This window comes from Leucopleurus acutus (genome assembly GCF_964270905.1).
Source record: "Leucopleurus acutus genome assembly, chromosome: 3".
In the NCBI taxonomy this organism is placed as follows: domain Eukaryota; kingdom Metazoa; phylum Chordata; class Mammalia; order Artiodactyla; family Delphinidae; genus Leucopleurus; species Leucopleurus acutus.
Window position 1 is genome coordinate 162,698,526 of NC_139145.1, and position 24,713 is coordinate 162,723,238.

General features: G+C 37.6%; 1 pseudogene across 1 annotated transcript; it reads right to left on the reverse strand.

The window, feature by feature from the left end:
- Positions 1-2,199: 2,199 nt before the first annotated feature.
- LOC309959150 (calcyclin-binding protein-like) lies at positions 2,200-2,890 on the reverse strand (annotated as a pseudogene). The gene is made up of 2 exons: positions 2,551-2,890; positions 2,200-2,352 (listed from the first exon to the last, which is right to left on the reverse strand). The product of its transcript is annotated as a calcyclin-binding protein-like (transcript).
- Positions 2,891-24,713: the final 21,823 nt, after the last annotated feature.

Below are 24,713 nucleotides of genomic sequence, written 5' to 3' on the forward strand. Positions count from 1 at the left end.
AATCATTACTCATTTAATATAAACTTTTAGGATGCGCTAATACTTCTCACTATATTCTTTGCTTAGTACAGTCACGGTGTAGAAATCTAGATATTGTGTAGAAAACCTGGGCAAGATCTTAGTGACTTCCAGGGTTTAATGCTTAGTCTGTTGTTGCTAATGACCAAATAGATGGACAGGTAACTTTCAAGGATGCCTGTTTTTCCTTGAACAGCAACATCCAGGGCCAGAGGCCAAAATGGAAAAGTGTTCTGGAGTCAGGGAATGCAGGAACAACACCCTTGCTTGGACATCTCATTGAATGGGACGCTCTCATTTATCTCTGCATTCCCATGCTGTCCACTGTAGGTGCTCATTGGTTGATGAGATGAATTTAATGCTGAGTCATTAGAAAGGGGAAGGAGAGAGACAAACCCATGTAGATGAAGAAAGATGACTCATGTTTTTAGGCTCATGGGCTTATCCTTGCTTTTCTTGCAGGTAACATGGCTAGATTAGGGTTCCCTGGAATAGGATAGGTAGGTTCTACAGGTGGTACAAAGATTCCTCTCTGTGGGGCAGGGGTTGGTCTCTCAAAGCACTTGAGGTTATGACAGTCCTGAAGCATGAGGCTTCAATGTTTTATTCATAGTCTGCAATGAGGAGTCCTCAGAGGACAGAAAAGTCTGGCCCAAGGCTATATTTTTATAAAAATCTGCTCTATCATAAACTCTAGGGGTACATGTGCTTCTCTGTGGACAAAAGGAAAATCTCTCAGAAGCTGACCTTTAGTATTTAGTTCTTCAAAACCCCACTTAGTAAACTGAACGGTGACCTGCTGAACAGCACGTGTTGAGTGGAGAATCCAAGAAAACTGAAATCTTCCTCAGCATTGTATTCATACCATGAGGACTTTTACAACTATAATGTCAACTACAGTGGTTTGAACACAAGGGGATAGAGTTTTATTTACTTAATCAGCCACAAGGATAGGTTGAACCCAAAGTATTGATCCCATTTAAGGAGCAGTCCCTGTAACTCTACTGTTACAGATTCATTTCTTTGCCTTGAGTATTGTCCTCTCCCTCTAGTTCCCTTTCTCAAATAGCCCAGATGCAGATTAATGAACCAAGCCATTAACACCTTAGGGTGAAAGAGTTTGACAAATCCATGGGCAATAACAGAAGATGGGGAAATGAGAAGCTTAAAGTAGTGGTAGGGAATATGAAAAGATTTCAATCAAAAATTAATATTTTGCCTGGGGAACCCATCTGTAAGCATAAATTTCACAAATTCTCTTGTTCTCAGGCAGAATTTCTCCACCTTGTTATTAGGGCGGGAAATGTTTTGTTATGGGGGGTGGGTATCCTGTGCATTGCAGAATGTTTAGCAGTATCCCTGCCCTCTAACCACTAGATGCCAGTTGCAACCCCAGTTATGACAACAAAAAATGTCTCCAGTCATTGCCAAAAAAGTCCCCTGGGGGGCAAAATCACCCCCACTTGAAAATCACTGGTCTAGTGTAAATAAATTATAATCTTGGTGATGTTAAGGGTACAATCAATACAACTGATTTCTCCCATAGATGGAGCTCTTGCTCAACAAAGTGTTTCATTAAAAGGGCAACAGGGAGGGAATCAAACCGGAAGGAAAAACACAGATCACAGGGTGCTTAATCAACTGCAGGCTGTCCTTGCTTTTGCCCCTCTTCTGAATCAGCAGGAAATGGACCGCGTTGGAAAGTTCCGGTTCCTAATGGCTGACTTGACCCTCTAGGGCTGGCCAGATAGGCTGATTTTTTTTTTAATGCAAAAATTCACGTTTTATTTTTATTCTTACATTGGTGGGAGCTGATGTCAGGAACTGAAAGGCAAGCAATAACTTTTGTTTCTACCTCTTAGCTGAACAATAATACACACAATGTGGCATTTTCATTAGGCTTCTTTACATTGCTTCTTCACATTTCACACTAGAATACAACATTACCCTTTTCTTGAATAAAATGACCCAGTTACTAAGGAAACCATCTTTGGAGGGAGTGTTTAATAAGCATATTTTATTTAAATGAATCGTCCAGTAGGAAATGGAGAATTCATTGCCTTTACTTAGACTGTGTAAGTAGTTAGTTATATGTCAAATTTATATGCGCAGCTCACCAACATTTCCTTATTGGAAATATCAATATATCCACATCACAGCTCCCAAAAAGACTTTAAAGTCTCAGAATTCTGTATCTCCTTTGGCTTGTTTCTCTCTTGATTCCACTCAGGGTTTATTAATGGTTCGCTTCATATCATCACCTCCATCTTCATAAATTTTCTTTAGAACATTCATTAATCCCTCACTAGGATCTGTTTCAGTGTCGTAGGAGGGCTTTTCTTTCTCTTTGCATTCTTTTTCAACCTGAGTCAGGTAGACCTACGGTGTGTTTTCCGCTTTCTTCCTGCATAAGATAAGAACTGTATCTGTCTTGATCTTTTTTTAACTGCCTTCCACAGAGATGGGTTACAAGAGATTGTTCGTAATCATGGAGTAACTCTTCCCATTTAGATTCTTTACCAAAAGATCAAATGATCTCTCTGTGAAATGCACCTGCACATTCTCAGCGGGGACTTGATGAACTCCAGTTAAGGTCATGTAGATTTTCACAAACTTATCTGACTGATCCCATCATAATTGCTGATTTTCACGGTCTATCTGTCGTAATAGAAGCTACCACAGCGGCAGGCTTTTCACTTTCCAGAAGCTCTGCTTTCCTCTGTGATTTCTGCTGCCTCTTGGTCTTTATTTCTGTCTCAATCTTGGATTTTTCAGCTGTCAGGGCATCACGTACTCTTTTTCTAGTGGCTTTTTCCAGCAGCAGCTTCACCTCTTCTAGATCTTTCTGTAGCTCCTCCACAGCTGAAGCCATGGTCGGGCTGCGTCAGGCAAGGCCCGAGCTGCAGCGGCACAGGGGTGAGAACAGGAAACGCCGCACGGACCACGCTCACCCCGAGCGCAGACCACACCGGCACCAGTCAGAGTGGCCACGGTCTTCGGGCACCAGAAAGGCTGATTTTGAAGATGGAAGTTGCTAGCTGTCCAGGTCTCATGCAGAGAGTCTCCTGGACCAGGCTGGGAGAACACCAAGGTCTGCAGAGCATCACCCAAAGCAGCAGGCCACTCATATGCTTTTGATATTGCAAAATTGTTCCTAGTTACTCTGTACATTTTGCCTTTAAATTGCTTTCATTGTTTTGTGTGGTCTGTGGTACACACCTCATTTCTTTCAGCTGCAGTCATCATATTTCCAGCAGTTAGCTCATTCAACAGAAGTTCCTTGCATTTTTATCCAAGGAGTCAACATTATGTTAGGGAGCGGAGGTGAAGGGTTGGAATACATTGCCCTGAGGCGAGAGGCAACTAACTCCATAAAATGTGTTGTTACCCAAAGAGAGAATATTCTTTAATCACCAAAGTGATGCTGAGAAAATCTCAAAACTCCCTTTGACATTTTGCCGAGATTACATGAGAACTGGTTATGCATTAGACAAATTGCAATTCTCATTTACCAGCTCAGGGCAAGGTCAGGCTACCAAAAAGCAACAGTGATGCTTCTTCCCAGGGGAGGTTATGTTGCAACCTTAATCCTTTTCTCTTCCACTTGTGAGGTGAGTGGGTTGACAGCTACAGGATAGAGTTGACACTCAGAGCTGACATTCTCTTACTTTGTCACTAGCAGCAGAGTGTCCAATGTCAGGACCAAGATTCATCATAGCCGGGAGCTGTTGACTGGACTTGTCTATTACTGGTAAACTCTTCGGAACAAATTCCATAAGGACTCCTGTTGCTAGATGAACACCCGAGAGGCAGAGATTCAGGCTCATAGGGAACTTTCTTTAGATTCATTAATTCAACAAGTACTTTTGGAGGATCGACTATGTGTAGATATAAACTTGGTTCCACTGAAGGCAATGACGTCACTCCCAGACACCAGCGCTAAGCGTAGACCCACCAGGAAGCACAGAAGCCCGTCTAGGACACTCTCTTTGCCAAGTCAGCTTGTCAGCACTCCACAGTCTCCTTTTCAGAGCCTCTCTAGGGAGCTTTTTCCTTTGTCTGCAATAGTAGCAACTCCGTGTGATGGGGTGCTCCACCTTTAATGGGGTGTGAGGAGTTCAAGCAAGCAAGTCACACACGGTCTGCTCCCATTCATTCTCTCCTCCGTCGCCAGCAGTGACAGAAGTGGAAGCTTTGCAAACCAAGGAACCTGATTTAGACTGAGTGTGCTACTTGGATTTGTAGTCTTACAAATCTCCTTGCATGTTTCTTCTCTGTGTACTAGCCTAGAACCACTGCTTTGATGCAGAGATTCTTAACCCTGGCTACACATTGTGATCACGGGGGAGAAACTTAAAAAAGACTGCTGCCTGGGCCCCTTCCCTTTGATTCTTTCATTAGTCGGGGGTGGGAGGCGGTGCATTTTCCCATGGAAAAGTAATAAAATTTACATCAGTGTTTCTCAGTTCTGGCTGTACATTAATATCAGCTGGAGGGGGAACTCTTCTAGTTTCTTGATATCTGAACCCCATCCCAGACCAATTAAAAATGATTCTCTAGGCTAGAGCCCCAGCATCTGTAGTTTTTAGTTCCCCAGTATATTTTAGTACATATGTCAATATGGGGCCACTGCTGCAAATTCTATTACTTTCATGCGGATTTAGTCTATACCAGCAATCCAAAAGGCAGAAAAGGTCACTAAAAGAAGGGTCAGATTGGGATGGTTCTCTGTGCATAAGGAATCAAAAGTCAAACATTTCTTCTGGAATCCATGAGACTCTGTGTGTGTGTGTGTGTGTGTGTGTGTGTGTTTGTGCATGTATGAACATAGTCAGGACAGGCTTGTAGAGCTGCATGAACAGGAGTAGAATGTTCAATTAATGTTAAAATAATGTATGTTGAAATATGTTAAAATAATGTAGAAAGTTAGAAATAAATCCCATCATGTATATAATGAAAGAAAATTCATACAAAAATTAGTTGAATTTGCTTCACTCAAATGTCATAAATTTTTTTAATTTAATTTAATTTTTTAAAATTGAAAGTATAGTTGATTTACAATGTTGTGTTAGTTTCAGGTATACAGCAAAGTGATTTAGTTTTGTGTGTATATATATTATATATGTTTATGTCTTTTTCAGATTCTTTTCCCTTAGAGGGTATTACAAAATACTGAGTACAGTTCCCTGTGCTATACAGTAGGTCCCTGTTGGTTATTTATTTTATATATATATATATATATATATATATATATATATATATAGTAGTGTGTATATGTTAATCCCAAAGTCCAAGTGTCATACAATTTTAAATGACTGGCTCTTTGGGCATCTATAGCAAGACCTTCTACAATATAAAGGAAGCTTCCATGTTCCTTGGGGCAACAAATCAAGGGTGGCCAGGATGAGTTCTTGTCTGAAGGCTCCAGTTCTTGTCTGGAGGTCACTTTCAGTCTTATTCCTATTGATGGCCAAATTCAGTACCTGTGGTTGCAGGATTGAGGTCCCTGTTTCCTTGATGGCTATTGGCTGGAGACCACTCTGAGCTCCTAGAGGCTGCCACATTCCTTGCCATGTGGTCCCTTCCATTCCCGAGCCAACAGTAGTATATCATATCCTTCTCATGCTTCAAATCACTGACTTCTTTGGCATCTAGACACAGATTTTAAGGACTCATGTGATTAGGTCGGGTGCACCTGGATAACTCCTATTCATAAATTCAATTGTGCCATGTAAGATGACCTAACCATGGGAAAGAGATCCATCACATTCTCAGATCCTCATGATTATACAGGGTGTGTATGCCAGGAGTTGGGCATCTTGGGAGCCACCTTAGATTTCTGCCTACCACAATACTCCTTCAAGAAGTTTGGCTAAGAACAGAAGAATCCTGAGAGGAAGTGGGATTAAATGATTCTTTTTAAAACCATGATCAAGAGCAAGCCTGGAACATATTTACATGCTGAGAAGAAAGGATACAAAAAAGGGATTAAAACTCCAAGAGGGTGAAAATAATCATAAAGGGAATTGAGGATATGGCTCCTGAATATAAGATTTAACTTAAAGGAAGAACAAGCTCTTCTTGGAAAAGAGACCATGAGGGTGGATGCAGATGTGGGACATTGCATCCACCCTCATGGTCTCTTGAGGATGGATGTGAGACAATGAGGGTAGATGCACATGTGGACATTGTATGTGCAGGGGCAGGAATTTCATGGAATATCTTCACATCACCTCAAGGCGTTCCCTAAGAAGTAGGAGGCCAAGGTAGGCAGAGCTAGGGACCGGGTAGATAGCACTGGAGGATGCTGAGAGAGTGAGTATTAGAAATGGAACTTGAGATGGCTCACTCAGGGCATCCACAAGTGCTTGAAGAATTAATAAATCCATCCAATAAGCACAGAGGATGCCTGAGCTGTGGTGCCCATGTGTGCACCATGGGCATCTCTCTCCAACTCTGAGTTCAGTGACATAATGTTAGTAGCTTGAAATTGGCCATAGTGGGGATATTTATACCTTGGAAATTTGCTAACACCGCAATTAGAGTTTTTAAACAGAGAGCTAGTTGTTAAATATTTACCAGCCCACAGTCCTGCAGGGATAGCCCTTTGGGTTCCAAAGGCATCAGCCTACATCAAATTGTTTCCGTTCATAAACTGCTAGTTCCACAAAGAGGTCATAGGAGCATCTGGATAAATGGCAAAGTGAGCATAGTTTACAAAAAGGTGCCTGAGGTTGCTAAAATATTTAGCTCTCGTACTAATTTTATGTACATCAATAATAAGGGGTAATACTGCTAAGGGAGGCTTAAGTAGCAGCTTATAAATCTCTTCTCTCCACAGAACAGTTTTTAGTCTCCAAATATGAGGATCAATTGGGATTCATGATACTAGGAGTGTTTTAGGCGTTGAAGTGAATATGGGTAGAAAATAGAAAAATTTCCTTACTTCCTTCTTTCTTTCTTCCCACCCTCCCTTTCTTCCTTATTTTCTTCCTTTTTTTAAAAACAATATTTGAGTTTTTAAGAGAAACATGTTATTGTAACTTGCCTAAGAAAATTGGGAAAAGGCAAAAGAAAACAATTGAACTGAAATGGAGACGGATGAACAGAAAAGAGAAAAAAAAGATAAGCAAAAAAGGTATAAAGGAACTATCAGAGATATTAATATAATATCCAAAGAAGAAACACTTCCAATGAGAAAGTTAATTAAACTCTATATTTCTTTTAATAATTTCTAAATTGTCAACAGTCTTACTAAAATCAATAAGGTGAATATACACTTTGCTTCTTTAGTTGAAAGTTATACTCTCAGTACCCCCAAATATTCACGAGGCAATCTGCAGTTTGAACTCTTTCTATTTCAGGAAAAGACATTGAAAAGATCTCTTGATGAGCAACAGGACACTCTTGCCATCCCACCATGTCTTCTGTAATTCATGTTATTATCTAGTTTAAACAGCCCTCAAAGGGGAGACTATTGAGTCCAGGGGAAGCCAAAGCAGGCAAAGCATTGCATAATTTTGACTTTTGTACATTACTTAAGCTCAATGTTATTTGTGATGAAAGAAGGCACTAGAAAGTAGATAATAAGAAAAATTTGGAATTATGATTAACACTTAAACTATTCAAAAGTTTCAGGCTCTTTATTGTCCTCTTACCTGAGATCATTTAGTGGTTCTTAAAGTCTTGTTGGAGAGGTCAATATGAGAAAAATTATTGTAACACTATAAGGATGGATTTTATGTTTTTATAAGTGTACTTCTTAGGACCAGTCCAAATGTCACTCTTAGTCCAAGCCACCGAGGAGAGTGAGAGGCTAAAGGAAAAGCCTAAATGGCAGCAGGGAAGCTAACTCTTGATTTTCCCCTGTGTCAAAGTAATTGACCTTGGCCTTTCTTGCTCAAGGGATTTTAGGACAGTAACTCAGAAGCAACATGAAGAATAAATTTGGATTCTGGACAGTTCCTTAACACTATCTTGTTGATGAACTATCTTCCTTTAGCTACTTCATCAAATGCTTCACCAGTGTTCTCAAAGGTCGCCATGATTTATCACAGCTCAACAAATGTATCCACATGGGATGTTCCAGTGGTTGTATAAATTACAGTTAATTCAGGATTCTAGATAAATTAAAATAGACTAAGACTGCCTTTTCTGTAAGGCTGTGGCTCTAACAATGAGCTCTCCATGAACAACTTATTATGCCAGCCTTATGACATTTTGAAGAAATTCATGTATCCCCAAGAAGGTATTCTACAATTCACTGATTCCTCAATTTGCTTTTCAAAAAAATTTAAGTGACTCTCTGAGCCAGAAGATTATTTAACTTTTGACATTTTAAGGTATGAAACAAGTGGAATTTTAAAATTAAGTTTGAATAAACATTGATTAATATATGATACCAAAAGTTCCAAATCAAAGCGATTTTAAGACAAGTGTGTGTATAAATACAAATATGTAACATAAATGTGAAAGCAATGTGCTTTACCTAAAGAAATGTTAAAAAACCAAAACAAAGTAAAACACAATAGTTTTAAATTCATTCAACAACTATAAAGAAGATAATAAAAATCATTCACAATTCTGCTACCCAGAGATTATTATCACTAAAGTCTTTCTTAAGGTATGTTGTATTAGTCAGTTGTTTCAGTAGTAATACTGTTTAACAAAGAACTACAAAATCTTAGGGGACTACAACAACATTTATTTTTTCTTCATCATGAATGTATACATTAATAATTTGGCTGGAATTTATCTTTCTGGGCTGAGTCAATTTCACTTGACCTGTCTCTAGACAAGTAGGTAAGTTCAGGTCTCGTTCTGGGCTCAATGAATACCCAATGCCTCTTCCTCTCTTGGTAATGGCAAAAGGAGAGAAGGTAAGCTAAACCATGCAAGCTTAGTTAAAACTGTCTGCTCGCATCACATCTGGTAGGAGTTCATTAAACTAAAGCTACTTACATGACCAATCAGAGTCAGTGGGGTCAAGGAACACACTCCCAAGAAGGGGGAACTAGAGCAAGGCAAGGGAGGAAGAAAAAACTGTAAGCAAATCATACACACACACACACACACACACACATACAGTTATATATGTACATGCACATATAATGTGTTTATATGTACAATATATATTTATGTATGTAAACATGTATATATATGTATATTTATGTGTGTATATAAGTATGTATGCACATTTTCAACACATGCTCACAAATACTATCTACTTCATAGGGTGGTTTGGAGATTTAAATAAATTAATACATGTAAAATTCCAAAAATTATCTCACACCCACTAAATATCCAATAAATGTTCAACATTGTTATGCAATGTTTATGTTCCTTCAAAATTTATATGTTGAAGCCCTAACCCCCAGTGTGATGATATTTGGATGTGGGATCTTGGGGGTTAGATAACTAGGTTTAGATGAGGTCATGAATGATGGGACTGGTGTCCTTATAAGAAGAGGAAGAGAGACCAGAGCTCTCTCTCTCTCTCACCTTTTCTCTCCATCATGTGAGGACATAGCAAGAAGGTGGCCAGTTGCAAGATTAGAAGAGGGGTCTCACCAGGAACCAAATCAGCCAGCACATTTATCTTGGAATTCTTATCTCCAGAACTGTGAGAAATAAATGTCTATTGTTTAAGCCACACGGTTTATTGTATTTTCTTATAGCAGCTTGAGCTGACTAAGACAAACATTATCATATGTTTAAGAAAAGAGAATCCTAATCAATACAGTTATTTGAATGATATTGTATTATGAGTATTTCCCAAATCATTAAAAAGTTACTATTTAATGTCATATATCAGTGTACAGATATGTCAACTTATTTAAGCATTTCCTGTGTTTGCACATTTACATTGTTACCTTTTTATTTTTACTAATATAAATAATGCTATGATGAACATCCTCATACTCTCCCACACAAGTCTTTTTTTGTTTGTTTGTTTGTTTGTTTGTTTTTGTGGTATGTGGGCCTCTCACTGTTGTGGCCTTTCCCATTGTGGAGCACAGGCTCCAGACGCTTAGGCTCAGCGGCCATGGCTCACGGGCCCAGCCGCTCCATGGCATGTGGGATCTTCCCAGACCGGGGCACGAACCCATGTTCCCTGCATTGGCAGGCGGACTCTCAACCACTGCGCCACCAGGGAAGCCCCCACACAAGTCTTTGAATATCAGATTATCCATTCCTAAAAGAAGTTCCTAATTCAAAGGTTTGAGCAAACTTACCTTGTATCCCAGCAACAATGTAAAATTTGTTTCTGAGATATTTCATTTTATTTTTTTCTGTACTATTCTAATTAATAATCTCTTCTTCTAGTTTCTTATTTTAAGAGTTACATGTGTCATTCTTAAGAAGGTCCCAGGCTGTGCAGGACATGAAGAACCAGGTGTCCTATTTACTGAGGATCTGCCACTGCTAGAGACTGTCCTCATTTGATTTTCAAACATCTGTGGACACCAAGGTTCAGACAGGTTGCAGAGATTGCCTGTATTCAGTAAAAGATGGAGCTGGACTGAGACTCTGGCAGTCTAGCTCCAGGTTCTATGCCTTTCCCACACCACGCAGCTTCCTCAGACATTATCTCTCAACCCTCCACCTTATAAAGTGAGGGTATCAGCAGAACTATTTATTTCTCATTCTCTCTTCCCTCTTCTACCTTCCCATTTCTCTCAGCTGTACTTTACCAAGGTCAAGATTGATAAGATTTACATTCTGTTTTGTAAACATTAGTAAGCATTTCATGATTAATTCACAGGTTGTGTCTAAAAACTGAAAATCAATACTTACATTATTTGATGACATTAATATTGCTCACAGTATCATCAAGTCATAGAATTAAAGTTGTAATAATGCAATCTTCAGGGCAATGAAAGAAGCATGTCAAAACAGATTCTGTTTCTTACTCTTTGGAATTGCTCAAAATCATGCAACGTCTTGGTCTACTTTATATATGGTTCATTTCTTTCTTGTACAAGGTATTTGGTTTTGTTTTTAAAATTTTCCCAGGGTACTTTCTTTCTCTGGGAAATGAAAAATATATTCCCTCTTTACCATAGCCCTAGTATGTCCTACCTTTCTACTAAGTACATAAAATCTGTCATATGGAATCCATTAATTTTTTTTGGAAAATTACTGACTTTCTATTCTAATCTGTATTTGTTCTACAACTATCTTCCTCCCTGGAGTTTCTCATTACCTTATGTGTTTTAATCTGAACTGATAGCTCTGCATCAGACTGAGACTAAGACTGTTATTCCCTGCTTTTCTGGGTTAGATGAATATTTTCATCCATGTTAACTTATTCCTTGGTTTATACTGTTCTGCTTGAGTACATTCTGACCCAACTGCTAAGAAAAGTTGTATGGGAGGGAAACTCTGAGCCCATGTATGTCTGAAAATGTTTTATTAGACAATCTGGCAAAGAATTCTAGCTTAAACTTTTTCTTCAATTTTATTTTTATATTATGTATATTCTTATTTCTCTCAGGAAACTTAAGATAATTGTTTTACCCTTGAGGTACAAAGTGGACATTTGTCATTAATTTTTCCAGCACTTGGGAGACCTTTCCAAATGTAAGACACTTGTATCCCTTCATCTTTTGGAATTTAAAACTTTTTCTTTAAAAATCTCTCACCTCTGTTTTCTCCTTCCTCCCCACCTCCCTCTCCTTCCCACTTTACTCATTTTTTTCTATTAGTTGAATGTTGTATCAGATGACATTACTTAGATATTATCTGAATGTTATAAATGAATAATGTTATGTTATTAATGAATAATGAACGATACTATCTTAATGCTTTCTAATTCTATCAGTTAACATTATTTCTGTTTCCAGGTAAACAGAAACCTGCCGAAATGTTTCATTCAATGCTATAAAGACCCAGCGTCATTCTTTTTATTCCTTTTTCCTGGGTCATCATTTTTAGCATGTTCCCTTCACCCTCAACATCCCAAGGTGGCCTCTCCCTCTCCAGGTATCCTTCCTGTGGTCCAGTTGGAAAGTGGAAGGAAGAGTGAAAGGAAAGGGAAAGGCCATCAAGGCCCCACTTTAGACTAGATATTAATAAGAAAGAAATGGAGAATGGATGTTGAGTAGGCAGCTATCATTGTTTGCTAGAGACTTCCTGATGTAGTCTCTATGTCCCTCATCATATCTCCCATAATTATGGTCTTTATATTTTTTGCTCTTGCAGTGAATAACAGAATCCTTTAAATGTATTTTCCAACCATCCTATTGAATTTTTAAAAATCTGAGCAATCATGATTTTAATTTGTTGAAACTTCCCTACTCTTGTTTATGGAGGCAAAAATATTTTTGTAGTTCTCTCAGGGACTAGTGGAAGGATTTTAAAATGTGTCCTTTAGTTACTCGAATCATCTATGGGTCAGAATTTTGTATCTTGATCCTTCTCTTTCATGTTCCAGGTTTCCCCAAATGTCTAGTTATTTTGGTTGTCTCGCAGTAAGAATAAGGTTGGGAGCTGTGCGTATAGCTGGGGAATTTCAATCAGCAGGCTACTGTAAATATAGAAAGATATCCTGGCAGTCCACTCCCTATTCCCCCAGCCCATGCGTCCAGCACACCCATTCTTATACACACACACCTGGAGTTCATTCTCTTTTCCTGTATTTGGCATTTACTTCAGTCCAGGGCCAGATGTAGGCAGGATTGGGGAGTGAAGAAAGAATAGATTTAGGAAACCTAATACTAATATATTTGAGATATACTATATTTGATTTCTCTTTCAGAACATAGATTCATATCCTCCTTGATTTTTGGGATCTCTCTTGATCAAACTCTTTCAGAACTAAATTAGAGGTAATTCAACTTAGGAAATCAGCAGCAAATTGAAAAAAAAGTAATAACATTTGCATCCTCCAGTGAAGGCATTTAGGATGACAGCCAAATTCTGAAAGTGCTTGAGCCCCACTTGAAGTTAATTTTGGTATAAATTATGGGGTAGCTAACTCAGAGCACCTCTCATCTTCCTAATTTGTACCGTATCAGCACTCAATAGAATTTGTTTTTCTAAAGAAGTAGTAGCGATGGAAAAGCAAACGTAGTAGAATTCAATTAACTCTTTTTCGCAAGTAATACATACCATGCGTAAAATAGATAGCTAGCGGGAACATGCTATAAAGCACAGGAAGCTCAGCTCGGTGCTCTGTGACGACCTACTTGGGTGGGATGGGGCAGGCAGGTGGGAGGGAGGTCCAAGAAGGGGGGGATATATGTATACACATATCTGATTCACTTCATTGTACAGCAGAAACTAACACAACATTGTAAAGCAATTATACACCAATAAAAAAATAAAAAATAAAAAATCTATTTGACATTCAAAATAAAATTAGGGCTTTTCTATAAAAAAGGAAACATCATATTTTACAATTACTTATGATATTTTATCTGGCCATTTATATACTGTGTTCAGTTGAAGCATGCTTATGAATAAGCAGGTGAAAACTGGGTTGATTTGTAGTAGTAAAGAATAAAATCTTTGTGTGCTTTTTTGGTCTACTTGAAGTATCTCATAAAAAGATATTCTGACAACATCATTCTGAATGGACTTCTAAGCTTTTTGCTGGAGACAGGAAAACATTTTCTATAAAGAGCCAATAACCTAGGGGCTTCCCTGGTGGCGCAGTTGTTGAGAGTCCGTCTGCCGATGTAGGGGACACGGTTTCGTGCCCCGGTCCGGGAAGATCCCACATGCTGTGGAGTGGCTGGGCCTGTGAGCCATGGCCACTGAGCCTGTGAGGAGCCTGTGCGTCCAGAGCCTGTGCTCCACGACGAGAGAGGCCACAACAGTGAGAAGCCCGCATACCACAAAAAAAAAAAAAAAGAAAAGAAATTTCATAGTTGACATAAAGTTAGAATTTAAAAAAAAGAGCCAATAACCTCACACATGCTATATCAATTTAAGGTTCACATGGAAGAACAATCACCTTAATACGGCTTTAGCTTTTTATTTTGAAAGAGAGAAACTTTTTAAAAGCTTAAGTAGGGAAGCTATAAAACTTGATAATATCAGTTACTTAAAAGTATACTTCACTTCTATACGATGTCTTAATGCAGAAGGCTGGGTGAAGGAAAGGGAAGAGGAAAAAAGCGAGACAGATGGGAAGAGGAGGGAGAGAACAACAGATTTAGAGACCAGTGAGAACAGAGAGGGAGGTCAATGGGTGATGAAATGTGGAAGTATTTTGGTTACATGATGCTGTCTCTTTGGGCTGAGTGTGTATTAGCAGCTCTTTCTGAAGCTTTCGTTTATTAGCATCTGTTCACACATCCTTATTTATTCTTTATTCCTAAATGCAGTGAATAGTCACTGTAGCCCACCATGGGGGCTATTTTTTAGGACTGCATTATGGTAAGTATGGGAATTTTATTAAACAGCCAGCACCTGGGCCCTTGTTTTTCTTTTCTTTTTTTTAAACTAAACTAGAGACTTAATTGGATTTCAACAATCTCCCTGTTCATGCTCTTTTCTGGCCCATAACTCAATCCAGGATTCCAGTCTGTGAGGGTTCCTCTCTCTCTGTCTGCCAGGACCTTGGCACTGGTGAAGGATAATAGAGAGATATTTTGTAGAATATCTCACAATTTGGATTAGTTTAATGTTTTTTCATAAATAGATTAAATTTGTGAATTTTTTGCAAGAGTAGGACAGAGAGGATGAGCCCTCCTTAATGTATTGTACCAGGGGGTACATGTTGTCAATATGTCTTCTTACTGGTGATGTTGACCTTGGTCACTAGCTAAGGTGTTATCTGCCAGGTTTTCCTGTTTTAAAATTACTATTTTTTCCTTCTGTAACTAATAAAGATTTTGGGGTAAATAATTTGAGACTAGGCAAATACTGTGTTTCTCCACAAAATTTTGCCCATTAATTTTAGCATTCATTGGTAGATCTTGCCTGCAACAGTTTTACTGTGATATATTTCTATTCTCACCATCTCTTCCATATTTCTTAATTGGAAGAGCTGTCCTCTCTCATTTATTTATTTATTCAATTATTGACTTAAGTTATTATGGACTTATGGATGCTTATTTTATTCTATTGGTTATAATTCAATCCATCATTATTTATTTTGTTACTTAATTTGTCCCAGCTTTAGCTATTGCGAGCTCTTCTCGGTTGGCTCTTATGACCTCTTGACACACTCCAGTCCTTTTTTGAGCCCTTCTTTACTTCTGGACCACAAGATGCTTCACGTTCATCTTATATTTTCCCTGCCCCATCCTTGAAATCAACTACTTCTACAAGAAGTTCTGGTTTTCATCATTAAAAAGTGGCGTTTAGGGCTTCCCTGGTGGCGCAGTGGTGGAGAGTCCGCCTGCCAATGCAGGGGACGCAGGTTCGTGCCCCGGTCCGGGAAGATCCCACATGCCGCGAAGCGGCTGGGCCCGTGAGCCATGGCCGCTGAGCCTGCGTGTCCGGAACCTGTGCTCCGCAACGTGAGAGGCCACAACAGTGGGAGGCCCACGTACCGCAAAAAAAAAAAAAAAAAAAAAAAAAAAAGGTGGCGTTTAGAAATAAAGATCTGGGATCTAGGAGATTTCATTATTACTGGGATGTCATTGATTCTAGACTCCATTAGTGGTCCATGCTTTTACCAATACCATGCTGTCTTGATTAATGTGGCTTAATATTAAGTCTTGAAATTGTATATTGTGTGGGTTCTAACTCTGATCATTTTCAAATTGACTTTGGCTATTCTAGTTCCTTTTTCTTTACATGTAAGTTTTATTTTATTTTTATTTATTTATTTATTTATTAACATCTTTATCGGAGTATAATTGCTTAACAATGGTTTGTTAGTTTCTGCTTTATAACAAAGTGAATCAGTTATACATATACATATGTTCCCATATCTCTTCCTTCTTGTGTCTCCCTCCCTCCCACCTACCCTATCTCACCTCTCGAGGTGGTCACAAAGCACCGAGCTGATCTCCCTGTGCCATGCGGCTGGTTCCCACTAGCTATCTATTTTATGTTTGGTAGTGTATATATGTCCATGCCACTCTCTCACTTTGTCACAGCTTACCCTTCCCTCTCCCCACATCCTCAAGTCCATTCTCTAGAAGGTCTGTGCCTTTATTCCTGTCTTACCCCTAGGTTCTTCATGACTTTTTTTTTTCCTTAGATACCATATATATGTGTTAGCATACAGTATTTGTTTTTCTCTTTCTGACTTACTTCACTCTGTAGGACAGGCTCTAAGTCCATCCACCTCACTACAAATAACTCAGTTTCGTTTCTTTTTATGGCTGAGTAATATTCCATTGTATATATGTGCCACATCCTCTTTATCCATTTATTCAATGATGAACACTTAGGTTTCTTCTATCTCCTGGCTATTGTAAATAGAGCTGTAATGAATATTTTGGTACATGACTCTTTTTGAATTATGGTTTTCTCAGGGTATATGCCCAGTAGTGGAATTGCTGGGTTGTATCGTAGTTTTATTTTTAGTTTTTTAAGGCACCTCCATACTTACTGTTTTAAATAGTAGCTGTATCAATTTACATTCCCACAAGCAGGGCAAGAATGTTCCCTTTTCTCCACACCCTCTTCAGCATTTATTGATTCTAGATTTTTTGATGATGGCCATTCTGAACGGTGTGAGATGATATCTATTGTAGTTTTTATTTGCAGTTCTCTAATGATTAATGATGTTGAGCAATCTTTCATGTGTTTGTTGGCAATCTGTATATCTTCTTTGGAGAAATGTCTATTTAGGTCTTCTGTCCATTTTTGGGTTGGGTTGTTTGTTTTTTTGTATTGAGCTGCATGAGCTGCTTGTAAATTTTGGAGATTAATCCTTTGTCAGTTGCTTCATTAGCAACTATTTTCTCCCATTCTGAGGGTTGTCTTTTGGTCTTGTTTATGGTTTCCTTTGCTGTGCAAAAGCTTTGAAGTTTCATTAGGTCCCATTTGTTTATTTTTGTTTTTATTTCCATTTCTCTAGGAGGTGGATCAAAAAGGATCTTGCTGTGATTTTTGTCATAGAGTGTTCTGCCTATGTTTTCCTCTAAGAGTTGGATAGTTTCTGGCCTTACATTTAGACCTTTTATCCATTTTGAGGTTATTTTTGTGTATGGTGTTAGGGAGTGTTCTAATTTCATACTTTTACATGTACCTGTCTAGTTTTCCCAGCACCACTTATTGAAGAGGCTGTATTTTCTCCACTGTATAGTCTTGCCTCCTTTATCAAAGATAAGGTGACCATATGTGTGTGGGTTTATCTCTGGGCTTTCTTTCCTGTTCCATTGATCTATATTTCTGTTTTTGTGCCACTACCATACTGTCTTGATTACTGTAACTTTGTAGTATAGTCTGAAGTCAGGGAGCCTGATTCCTCCAGCTCTGTTTTTCTTTCTCAAGATTGCTTTGACTCTTTGGGGTCTTTTGTGTTTCCATACAAATTGTGAAATTTTTTGTTCTAGTTCTGTGAAAAATGCCAGTGGTAGTTTGATAGGGATTACATTGAATCTGTAGATTGCTTTGGGTAGTAGAGTCATTTTCACAATGTTGATTCTTCCAATCCAAGAACATGGTATATCTCTCCATCTATTTGTATCATCTTTAATTTCTTTCATCAGTATCTTATAATTTTCTGCATACAGGTCTCTTGTCTCCTTAGGTAGGTTTATTCCTAGATATTTTATTCTTTTTGTTGCAGTGGTAAATGGGAGTGTTTTCTTGATTTCACTTTCAGATTTTTCATCATGAGTGTATAGGAATGCCAGAGATTTATGTGCATTAATTTTGTATCATGCAACTTTACCAAATTCATTGATCAGCTCTAGTAGTTTTCTGGTAGCATCTTTGGGATTCTCTATGTATAGTACCATGTCATCTGCAAACAGTGACAGCTTTACTTCTTCTTTTCTGAATTGGATTCCTTTTATTTCTTTTTCTTCTCTGATTGCTGTGGCTGAAACTTCCAAAACTATGTTGAATAAGAGTGGTGAGAGTGGGCAACTTTGTCTTGTTCCTGATCTTAGTTGAAATGGTTTCGGCTTTTCACCATTGAGGATGATGTTGGCTGTGGGTTTGTCATATATGACCTTAATTATGTTGAGGAAAGTTCCCTCTATGTCTTCTTTCTGCAGGGGTTTTATCATAAATGGGTGTTGAATTTTGTCAAAAGCTTTCTGTGAATGTATTGAGATGATCATATCGTTTTTTTCCTTCAATTTGTTAATATGGTGTATCACGTTGATTGATTTGCGTATATTGAAGAATCCTTGCATTCCTGGGATAAACCTCACTTGATCATGTTATATGATTAATTCTTTTAATGTGTTGTTTGATTCTGTTTGCTAGTATTTTGCTGAGGATTTTTGCATCTATGTTCATCAGTGATATTGGCCTGTAGTTTTCTTTCTTTGTGACATCTTTGTCTGGTTTTGTTATCATGGTGATGGTGGCCTCGTAGAGTGAGTTTGGGAGTGTTCCTCCTGCTGCTATATTTTAGAAGAGTTTGAGAAGGATAGGTGTTAACTCTTCTATAAATGTTTGATAGAATTCGCCTGTGAAGCCAGCTGGTCCTGGGTTTTTGTTTGTTGGAAGATTTTCAATCACAGTCTCAATTTCAGTGCTTGTGATTGGTCTGTTCGTATTTTCTATTTCTTCCTGGTTCAGTCTTGGCAGGTTGTGCATTTCTAAGAATTTGTCCATTTCTTCAAGGTTGTTCATTTTCTTGTCATAGAGTTGCTTGTAGTAATCTCTCATGATCTTTTGTATTTCTGCAGTGTCAGTTGTTACTTCTCCTTTTTCATTTATAATTCTATTGATTTGGGTCTTCTCCATTTTTTTCTTGATGAGTCTGGCTAATGGTTTATCAATTTTGTTTATCTTCTCAAAGAACCAGCTTTTAGTTTTATTGATCTTTGCTATCATTTCCTTCATTTCTTTTTCATTTATTTCTGATCCTATCTTTATGATTTCTTTCCTTCTGCTAAGTTTGGGATATTTTGCTCTTCTTTCTCTAATTGCTTTAGGTGCAAGGTTAGGTTGTTTATTTGAGATGTTTCCTGTTTCTTAAGGTAGGATTGTATTGCTGTAAACTTCCCTCTTATAACTGCTTTTCCTGCATCCCATAAGTTTTGGGTCGTCGTGTTTCCATTTTCATTTGTTTCTAGGTATTTTTTGATTTCCTCTTTGATTTCTTCAGTGATCACTTCGTTATTAAGTAGTGTATTGTTTACCCTCCATGTGTTTGTATTTTTTACAGATCTTTTCCTGTAATTGATATCTAGTCTTGTAGCATTGTGGTCGGAAAAGATACTTGATACGATATCAATTTTCTTAAATTTACCAAGGCTTGATTTGTGATGCAAGATATGATCTGTCCTGGAGAATGAGAAAAATGTGTATTCTGTTGCTTTTGGATAGTATGTCCTATAAATATTAAGTCCATCTTGTCTAATGTATCGTTTAAAGCTTGTGTTTCCTTATTTATTTTCATTTTGGATGATCTGTCCATTGGTGAAAGTGGGGTGTTAAAGTCCCCTACTATGAATGTGTTACTGTCGATTTCCCCTTTTATGGTTGTCAGTATTTGCCTTATGTATTGAGGTGCTCCTATGTTGGGTGCATAAATATTTACAATTGTTATATCTTCTTAGATCGATCCCTTGATCATTATGCAGTGTCCTTCTTTGTCTCTTGTAATAGTCTTTATTTTAAAGTCTATTGTGTCTGGTATGAGAATTGGTACTCCAGCTTTCTTTTGATTTCCATTCGCATGGAATATCTTTTTCCATCACCTCACTTTCAGTCTGTATGTGTCCCTAGTTCTGAAGTGGGTCTCTGGTAGACAGCATATATATGGGTTTTGTTTTTGTATCCATTCAGCCAGTCTGTGTCTTTTGGTGGGACCATTTAATCCATTTACATTTAAGGTAATTATCAATATGTATGTTCCTTTTACCATTTTCTTAATTGTTTTGTGTTTGTTATTGTAGGTCTTTTCCTCCTCTTGTGTTTCTTGCCTAGAGAAGTTCCTTTAGCATTTGTTGTAAAGCTGGTTTGGTGGTGCTGAACTCTCTCAGCTTTTCCTTGTGTGTAAAGGTTTTAATTTCTCCATCAAATCTGAATGAGATCCTTGTTGGGTAGAGTAATCTTGGTTGTAGGTTTTTCTCCTTCATCACTTTAAATATGTCCTGCCACTCCCTTCTGGCTTGCAGAGTTTCTGCTGAAAGATCAGCTGTTAACCTTATGGGGATTGCCTTGTGTGTTATTTGTTGTTTTTCCCTTGCTGCTTTTAATATGTTTTCTTTGTATTTAATTTTTGATAGTTTGATTAATATGTGTCTTGGTGTGTTTCACCTTGGATTTATCCTGTATGAGACTCTCTGTGCTTCCTGGGCTTGATTAACTATTTCCTTTCCCTTATTAGGGAAGTTTTCAACTATAATCTCTTCAAATATTTTCTCAGTCCCTTTCTTTTTCTCTTCTTCTGCAGAGACCCCGATAATTCGAATGTTGGTGCATTTAATGCTGTCCCAGAGGTCTCTGAGACTGTCCTCAGTTCTTTTCATTCTTTTTTCTTTATTCTGCTCTGCAGTAGTTATTTCCACTATTTTATCTTCCAGATCACTTATCCGTTCTTCTGCCTCAGTTATTCTGCTATTGATCCCTTCTAGAGTATTTTTAATTTCATTTATTGTGTTGTTCACCGTTGCTTGTTTCCTCTTTAGTTCTCCTAGGCCATTGTTAAATGTTTCTTGCATTTTCTCTATTCTATTTCCAAGATTTTGGATCATCTTTACTATCATTATTCTGAATTCTTCTTCAGGTAGACTGCCTATTTCCTCTTTATTTGTTAGGTCTGGTGGGTTTTTATCTTGCTCCTTCAACTGCTGTGTGTTTTTCTTTCTTCTATTTGCTTATCTTGCTGTGTTTGGGGTCTCCTTTTTGCAGGCTGCAGGTTCGTAGTTCCCATTGTTTTAGCTGTCTGTCCCCAGTGGCTAAAGTTGGTTCAGTGGGTTGTGTAACCTTCCTGGTGGAGGGGACTAGTGCCTGTGTTCTGGTGGATGAGGCTTGATCTTGTGTTTCTGGTGGGCTGGTTCATGTCTGGTGGTGTGTTTTGGGGTGTCTGTGGCCTTATTATGATTTTAGGCAGCGTCTCTGCTAATGGGTGGGGTTGTGTTTCTGTCTTGCTCGTTGTTTGGCATAGTGTGTCCAGCACTGTAGTTTGCTGGTCCTTGAGTGAAGCTGGGTGTTGGTGTTGAGATGGAGATCTCTGGGAGATTGTCACTGTTTGATATTATATGGAGCTGGGAGGTGTCTTGTGGACCAGTGTCCTGAAGTTGGCTCTCCCACCTCAGAGGCACAACACTGACTCCAGGCCGCAGCTTTCATCCACATGGCTGCTAGTGTTGGAGGGTCTCCTGAAGAGGTGGGGGTGGCTGTGGCTCACCATGAAGAGAAGGACTCTGGCAGCAGAAGTTCTGGGAAGTACTCCTTGGCATGAGCCCTCCCAGAGTCCGCCATTAGCTACATGTAAGTTTTGGAATCAGAATTGTCATTATCTGCAAAACAACTTGCTGAGATTTTTATTTGGTTTGCATGGATTAATTTGGAATGAACTGACATCTTAACAATATTGAGCTTTCCAGATCCTTACTTTTTTAAAAGTCTTATTTCTATATAAGGTTCAAGCCAATGCATGGAAACCTATTTAAGGAAGCTGAGGTTCAGAACTGAGTCTATGTACTAAAAACAGACCATAATGTTAGGCAATCCAAAAGTTGTGTAGGAAAGAGTTTACAAAGTAATTTTTAATTGATTTTGTCTCTCCCAAGTCAATAATGAATAGTATAAAGGAAAAAAGAAAAGATTTCCATATGGTAGCGGAGTAAGGGAACTGATAGCAGAATTTATCTGTTTGCTTCTAAAGCCCTTGATAACATCCACGCCAGATGTCCTGCCAAGCCTGAAACACTGTAAAAACATTCTTCATTTACAGAACCATAACATTTCTTTTTTGCTTTGTAAACATTGCAAGTATGCCTCCTGTTTCTTTTTTTTTATATACCCACCCCCATATATTTCGGGATGGAAAAAATCCTAGGCTAAGAAAACAAATGACTGAAATTATTTTTCCATCATAAATTCATCACTTGTGGAACCACCTTGGATTTCATTTATCACAAGGACTTTGGAGTAATCATTCCCAGTGCATATATTGTGGTTTAGAAACTAAGGAAGACTAGCATATGGTCTTTTAAAGCCTGTTTATGTGTTTGAGATTTTTAAAAATTAATATGTTCACTGACATCTTTTAAATTCATCTCATTATACACAGGTTGGAAGGATGCTTGGTGGGGAGAAAATAAGTAGGGTTCTGTGGTGGTTTAGAAATTAGTCATGTAAGGGCATAGATGAGTCAGAAAAGCTTTAACTATTAAACACTATTAAGGGATAAACTGATATATTCACTTCTAGAGGCCCATGTTTCCCATGATGGGTTTGTAGAAAAGTTTTTGATGAAGTAAATTATGTTGTTGTGTGGTAGATATGTCCTCATGATTTCAGCTGCTAGACACTTTGGTCTAGAAAATAAGAGATAGGAATATATATATATATATATATATATATATATATAAAATTAAAGTATACTTGATTTGCAATATTGTATTACTTTCTGGTATATAGCAAAGTTTTATATATATATATATATAATATGTGTGTATATAAATATATATGTGTATATATATATATTCTTTTTCAGATTCATATATCTTCTTTTCCAGATTCTTTCCCACTATAGTTTATTATAAGATATTGAATATAATTTCCTGTGCTTTACATACAGTAGGACCTTGTTATTAATGTATTTTATATATAGTAGTTTGTATCTGCTAATACTAAACTCTTTAATTTATCCCTCCCCCATCCCCTTTCCCCTTTGGTAACCATTAAGTTTGTTTTCTAGTCTGTGGGTCTATTTCTGTTTTGTAAATAAGTTCATTTGTATCATTTCTTTAGATTCCACATATAAGTGATATTATATGATATTTATCTTTCTCTGACTTACTTCATTTAGTATGACTGTCTCTAGGTCCACCCATATTGCTGTAAATGGCATTATTTCATTTTTTTTATGGCTGAGAAATATTCCATAGTATATATATACCACATCTTCTTTATCCATTTGTCTATCAATGGACATTTAGGTTGCTTCCATGTCTTAGCTATTGTAAAAAGTGCTGCTATGAATATTGAGGTGCATGTATCTTTTTGAAGTAGAGTTTTCTTTGGATATATGCCCAGGAGTGGGATTGCTGGATCATACGGTAACTCTATTTTTAGTCTTTTAAGGAACCTCCATACTGTTCTCCATAGTGGCTGCACAAATTTACATTCTCACCAACAATGTAGGAGATTTCCCTTTTCTCCACATCCTCTCCAGCATTTATTATTTGTAGACTTTTTGACGATGGCCATTCTGACTGGTGTGAGGTGATACCTCATTGTAGTTTTGATTTGCATTTCTCTAATAATTAGCAAAGTTGAGCATCTTTTCATGTGCCTGTTGCCCATCTAAATGTCTTCTTTGGAGAAATGTCTATTTAGGTCTTCTGCCCATTATTTGATTGGGTTGTTTGTTTTTGTTAATGAGTTGTATGAAATGTTTGTATACTTTGGAAATAAGCTATTGTTGGTCACATCATTTGTAAATATTTTTTCCCATTGCATAGGTTGTCTTTTCATTTTGGTTATGGTTTCCTTTGCTGTGCAAAAGCTTATAAATTTGATTAGGTGCCATTTATTTTTGCTTTTATTTCTATTGCCTTGGGAGACTTACCTAAGAAAACAGTGCTAAAATTTATGTCAGAGAATGTTTTGCCTATGTTCTTTTCTAAGAGTTTTATGGTATCATCTCTTATATTTAAGTCTTTAAGCCATTTTGTTTATCTTGTGTATGGTGGGAGGGTGTATTCTAACTTATTGATTTACATGTGCTGTCCAACTTTCCCAACACTACTTGCTGAAGAGACTGTATTTTCTCCATTGTGTATTTTTGCCTCCTTTGTCAAAGATTAATTGTCTGTAGGTGTGTGGGTTTATTTCTGGGCTCTCTATTCTCTTCCATTGATCCATATGTCTATTTTTGTGCCAATACCATGCTGTTTTGATTACTGTAGCTTTGTAGTATTGTCTGAAATATGGGAGGGTTAAGCCTCCAGCTTTGTTCTTTTTTCTGCTTTGGCAATTCTGGGTTTTTTGCAGTTCCATATAAATTTTAGCAGTATTTGTTCTAGTTCTGTGGAAAATGTCATGGGTAATTTGATAGGGATTCCATTAAATCTGTAGACTGCTTTGGGTAGTATGGCCATTTTAACAATATTAATTCTTCCAAACTAAATATAGGATTATATTTTGAAGGAAAGACACTTTTTGATAGTGAACTTTACTATTGGTTCATATTTTGATGGTCTGTTATTAGCTGTGTAAATGTTTATAATTGTTATATCTTCTTCCTGTATTGAAACTTTTATTAATATACAGTGTTTTCCTTTGTCTTTTATACATTTTTAAAATTAAAGTCTATTTTGTCTAATAGTATAATCATCTTTATTCTCTTTTGATTTACTAATTGTGTGGAATTTTTTCCCCATCCTTTCACTTTCAACTTATTTGTGTCTTTGAAACTAAAGTGA